A 6,544-nucleotide genomic window follows, 5' to 3' on the forward strand; every position below is an offset into this window, starting at 1 on the left:
GGCATCACACATTAGCTCAAATGGTAATGTCCAGTCTGGTGCAGAAATGACTGGTGCTGTGACCAGCTTAGCTTTCAGCGTTTCAAACGCCTGCAGGCACTTTGTGTCAAACACAAATGGCGTGTCAGCAGCTAGCAGATTGCTTAGAGGTTTTGCGATTTTTGAAAAATCCTTTATAAACCTCCTATAGAATCATGCGTGCCCCAGAAAGCTTCTGATTGCCTTAACATTGGCAGGTGGTGGTAATTTTTCAATTACCTCTATTTTTGCTTGATCCACCTCTATTCCCTTGTTTGAGATTTTATGCCCAAGAACAATTCCTTCAGTCACCATGAAGTGACACTTTTCCCAGTTTAAAACTAGGTTGGTTTCTTGGCATCTTTTCAAAACAAGTTTTAGGTGATCAAGACAGGAGCTGAATGAGTCTCTATATACTGAGAAGTCATCCATGAAGACTTCCAGAAATTTTTCCACCATGTCAGAGAAAATAGAGAGCATGCATCTCTGGAAGGTTGCAGGCGCATTACATAGGCCAAAGGGCATCCTTCTATAAGCAAACACTCCGGATGGACATGTGAATGCTGTTTTCTCTTGTTCCTGGGGATCCACTGCAATCTGGTTATAGCCTGAATAGCCATCCAAAAAGCAGTAATAATCATGACCTGCTAGTCTTTCTAGCATCTGGTCTATGAATGGTAAAGGAAAATGATCCTTTCTGGTGGCTGTATTGAGCCTTCTGTAGTCAATACACATGCGCCACCCTGTAACTGTTCTTGTAGGAACCAGTTCATTTTTTTCATTATGAATCACTGTCATGCCTCCTTTTTTTGGGACGACTTGAACAGGGCTCACCCAGGGGCTATCAGAAATGGGATAAATAATCCCAGCCTCTAGTAATTTGGTGACCTCTTTCTGCACCACTTCCTTTATGGCTGGATTTAGCCGCCTCTGTGGTTGAACCATTGGTTTGGCATTATCCTCCAATAGGATTTTGTGCATGCATCTAGCTGGGCTTATGCCCTTAAGGTCACCTATGGACCACCCAAGAGCTGTCTTGTGTGTCCTTAGCACTTGAATAAGTGCTTCCTCTTCCTGTGAACTTAGAGCAGAGCTTATGATCACTAGAAAAGTATCACCTTCTCCTAGAAATGCATATTTCAAGGATGGTGGTAATGGCTTGAGCTCGGGTTTAGGAGGTTTTTCCTCTTTTAGAAGAAATTTCAGAGGCTCTTTCATGTCCTCTGAATCCTCCAAATCAGGCTGAACATCTTTAAAGATGTCTTCCAACTCTGATTCGAGACTCTCAGCCATGTTGATCTCTTCTACCAAGGAGTCAATAAGATCAACTTTCATGTAGTCTGTTGATGTGTCTGGATGCTGCATGGCTTTGACAGCGTTCAATTTGAACTCATCCTCATTGACTCTCAGGGTTATTTCCCCCTGTTGGACGTCAATAAGGGATCGTCCAGTTGCTAGGAAGGGTCTTCCTAGAATGAGAGTAGCACTCTTGTGCTCCTCCATTTCCAGCACAACAAAGTCAGTGGGAAAGGCGAATGGCCCAACCCTGACAATCATGTCTTCAATCACGCCTGATGGGTATTTAGTGGAGCCATCAGCAAGTTGAAGACATATCCGGGTTGGTTTAACTTCTTCAGTTAAACCAAGCTTTCTGATAGTGGATGCAGGTATTAGGTTGATGCTTGCCCCAAGATCGCATAAAGCTGTCTTGGTGCAATCACCTTCTAATATGCATGGTATCAGAAAACTCCCAGGGTCTTTAAGCTTTTCAGGAAAGCTTTTCAGAATGACTGCACTGCATTCTTCAGTGAGGAGAACTCTTTCTGTTTCTCTCCACTCCTTTTTATGACTCAAGATCTCTTTCATGAACTTGGCATAAGAAGGTATTTGCTCAAGTGCCTCTGCAAATGGAATCTTTATTTCAAGAGTCCTTAGATAATCTGCAAAGCGAGCAAATTGCTTATCCTACTCCTCTTTCCGGAGTTTTTGAGGATAAGGTATCTTGGCTTTATATTCCTCGACCTTAGTGGTTAAAGAAGCCTTTTTAGAGGGTTGTTATCAGCACTTGTGTGTGTCTGGTCCCTCACTGGCAATTGAGTGCCAGAGTCAGAAGCTGGAGTGAAACTGGACGCCAGCTCCTTATCTGCTTCTGGCGTCTGAACGCCAGAAATGTGCCCATTTTGGGCGTTCAACGCTAGATTCTGCCCTATTTGGGCGTTCAACGCCAGATTCTTGCCCATTTCTGGCGTTGAACGCCAATCTTGCCTTGTTTCTGGCGTTGAACGCCAGTTTTGGGCATGGTCTGGGCGTTCAGCGCCAGCCTTCCACCAATTCTCTGGCGTTTTAGCGCCAGAATTATTTTTCCCTGGGCTCTTACTGTCCTCAGGTGAATCTTTGGTGGGTTGCTCATTTCTTGACTTTTTGATGCCTTGAGGTGGGGTATTTAATGGTTTCCCACTTCTTAATTGAACTGCTTGGCATTCTTCTGCTATTTGCCTTGATAGCTGCTGCTTTGTTTGCTTAAACTGTTCGTCCATATGTATATTAGCTATCCTTGTCTCTTGTAGCCTGTCCTTGAATTCAGCTAGCTGCTTTGGTAGAAAATCCAATTGCTGATTGAATTCAGCAGCTTGTTTTATAGTACTGAATTCAGTAGTTACTGTTTCAACCTCTTCATTCATGGAAGGGTTGCTGCTTAGGTACAGATGCTGATTCCTGGCAACTGTATCAATGAGCTCTTGAGCCTTTTCAATTGTCTTTCTCATATGGATAGATCCACCAGCTGAGTAATCTAGAGACATCTGAGCTCCTTCTGCAAGCCCATAGTAGAAGATGTCTAACTGAACCCACTCTGAAAACATTTCAGAGGGGCATTTTCGTAGCATCTCTCTATATCTCTCCCAGGCATCATAAAGAGATTCATTATCTCCTTGGTTAAAGCCTTGGATGTCCAGCCTTAGCTGTGTCATCCTTTTTGGAGGGAAATATTGATTCAGGAATTTTTCTGTCAGCTGTTTCCATGTCCTTATGCTGGCCTTAGGTTGGTTATTTAACCACCTCTTAGCTTGATCTTTTACAGCAAATGGAAACAGTAATAGTCTGTAGACATCCTGATCTATTTCCTTATCATGTACTGTGTCAGCAATCTGTAGAAACTGTGCCAGAAACTCTGTAGGTTCTTCCTGTGGAAGACCGGAATACTGGCAACTTTGCTGCACCATGATAATGAGCTGAGGATTCAACTCAAAGCTACTGACTCCAATGGAGGGTATGCAGATACTACTCCCATATGAAGCAGTAGAGGGGTTTGAATATGACCCCAGAGTCCTCCTGGACTGTTCATTTCCAGTTAGATCCATGATGGAGAAAGGGAGATGATATAAAATAGGAAAAAATATTTTTATTTATTTATTTTGAAAATGAAATAAATTAAAATAGAATAAATAAAAATTGAGTGAAGATTTTCGAAAAACTGAGGAGAGAGAAAGTGGTTAGGAAGTTTTGAAAAGGATATGATGATTTTAAAAAAAGTTTTAAATTTTGAAATAAAAAATCTGAATTTTTAGAAATATATTTCGAAAAATTGTTTTTAAAATAGAGAGAAAAGATATTTTTGATTTTTAAGAGGAAAGAGAAAAACAATAAGATAGCACAAGATTTAAAATTTTTAGATCTAATGCTCCTTATTTTCGAAAATTTTGGAGGGAAAACACCAAGGAACACCAAACTTAAAAATTTTAAGATCAAGACACAAGGAAAACTCAAGAACACTTTGAAGACTCACAAGAACACAAGAATATGAAGGAAGAACACCAAACTTAAAGTTTGGCACAAAATTTAATAGAGAAAATATTATTTATGAAAAGGATTTTAAAAAGAGTGTACCCAACTGCCACGGGCTTAGACTAATACTCTAGCCAACTGGGCAGTAAATGTAACACTTGTTTTAAAGAAGGATATTTTTAACCAAGAACAATAATAAGAGACTCTAAACCAAAAAGAAAAATTTTCCTTATCTAAGCAACAAAATAATCCGTCAGTTGTTCAAACACGAACAATCCCCGGCAACGGCGCCAAAAACTTGGTGCACGAATTGTGAATCGCACACTTTTCACAACGCGTACCACTAACCAGCAAGTGCACTGGGTCGTCCAAGTAATACCTTACGTGAGTAAGGGTAGAATCCCACGGAGATTGTTGGTTTGAAGCAATCTATGGTTATCTTGTAAATCTTAGTCAGGAAGTCAATTATGTTTATCAGTTGAATTGCGAATAACCAGGAGCATAAATTAAAGGTTACTTGTTGTGCAGTAATGGAGAATATGTTGGAGTTTTGGAGATGCTTTGTCTTCTGAATCTCTGCTTTCCTCTATCTTCTTGTTCACGCACGCACGTCCTCCTATGGCAAGCTGTGTGTTGGTGGATCACCGTTGTCAATGGCTACCTTCCATCCTTCCAGTGAAAACTACGCTCACGCGCTCTGTCACAGCATGGCTAATCACCGATTGGTTCTCGATCCGGTTGGAATAGGATTTACTATCCTTTTGCGTCTGTCACTATCGCCCAACCTTCAGGAGTTTGAAGCTCGTCACAGTCATTTAATCCTTGAATCCTACTCGGAATACCACAGACAAGGTTTAGACTTTCCAGATTCTCATGAATGCCGCCATCAGTTCTAGCTTATACCACGGAGATTCTGATTAAGGAATCTAAGAGATACTCATTCAATCATATATAGAACGGAGGTGGTTGTCAGGCACACGTTCATGAATTGAGGAAGGTGATGAGTGTCACAGATCATCACCTCCATCACAGTTAAGCGCGAATGAACATCTTAGATAGGAACAAGCTTGTTTGAATGGAAAACAGGAATACTTGCGTTAATTCATCGAGACACAACAGAGCTCCTCACCCCCAACAATGGGGTTTAGAGACTCATGCCGTCAGAGAATACAAAGTTTAGATCTAAAATGTCATGAGATACAAAATAAGTCTCTAAAAGTTGTTTAAATACTAAACTAGTAGCCTAGGTTTACAAAAATGAGTAGACTATGATGGATGATGCAGAGATCCACTTCTGGGGCCCACTTAGTGTGTGCTGGGGCTGAGATTTAAGTGAGTCACGTGCAGAGGCCATTTGTGGAGTTGAACGCCAGTTTTTGTGCCAGTTTGGGCGTTCAACTCCAGCTTTTGATCCTTTTCTGGCGCTGGACGCTAGAGTTGGGCAGAGAACTGGCGTTGAACGCCAGTTTACGTCGTCTATCCTTATGCAAAGTATGGACTATTATATATTGATGGAAAGCTCTGGATGTCTAATTTCCAACGCAATTGGAAGCATGCCATTTCGAGTTCTGTAGCTCCAGAAAATCCACTTTGAGTGCAGGGAGGTCAGAATCCAACAGCATCAGCAGTCCTTTTTCAGCCTGAATCAGATTTTAGCTCAGCTCCCTCAATTTCAGCCAGAAAAATACCTGAAATTATAGAAAAGCACACAACTCATAGTATAGTCCAGAAATATGAATTTTTCCTAAAAACTAATGAAAATAGACTAAAAACTAACTAAAACATACTCAAAACTATATGAAATTAACCCCAAAAAGCGTATAAAATATCCGCTCATCACAACACCAAACTTAAACTGTTGCTTGTCCTCAAGCAACTAGACAAATAAAATAGAAAGACTAATAGGTTGAGAAGTAATAATATCTCAGAGTTTTTGATTGAAGCTCAGATTCTAATTAGATGAGCGGGACTAGTAGCTTTTTGCTTCTGAACAGTTTTGGCATCTCACTTTATCCATTGAAGCTCAGAGTGATTGGCATCTATAGGAACTTAGAATTTAGATAGTGTTATTGATTTTCTTAGTTCAGTGTGATGATTCTTGAACACAGCTTCTTTATGAGTCTTGGCCGTGGCCCTAAGCACTTTGTTTTCCAGTATTACTACCGGATACATAAATGCCACAGACACATAATTGGGTGAACCTTTTTCAGATTGTGACTCAGCTTTGCTAAAGTCCCCAATTATAGGTGTCCAGAGTTCTTAGGCACACTCTTCTTTTAGCTTTTGGATCTTGACTTTAACCGCTCAGTCTCAAGTTTTCACTTGACACCTTCACGCCACAAGCACATGGTTAGGGACAGCTTGGTTTAGCCGCTTAGACCAGGATTTTATTCCTTTAGGCCCTCCTATCCACTGATGCTCAAAGCCTTGGGATCCCTTTTATTTGCCCTTGCCTTTTGGTTTTAAGGGTTATTGGCTTTTTCTGCTTGCTTTTTCTTTTTCTTTCTCTCTCTTTTTTTTTTTGCAAGCTTTGTTCTTTGCTGCTTTTTCTTGCTTCAAGAATCATTTTTATGATTTTTCAGATTATCAATAACATGTCTCATGTTCATCATTCTTTCAAGAGCCAACATATTTAACAGTCTTAAACAACAAATTCAAAAGATATATGCACTGTTCAAGCATTCATTCAGAAGACAGAAAGCATTGCCACCACATTTAACTAATTAGAATTTCTTTTATTAAA

Source organism: Arachis hypogaea, chromosome 18, assembly GCF_003086295.3.
Source record: "Arachis hypogaea cultivar Tifrunner chromosome 18, arahy.Tifrunner.gnm2.J5K5, whole genome shotgun sequence".
Taxonomy (NCBI): domain Eukaryota; kingdom Viridiplantae; phylum Streptophyta; class Magnoliopsida; order Fabales; family Fabaceae; genus Arachis; species Arachis hypogaea.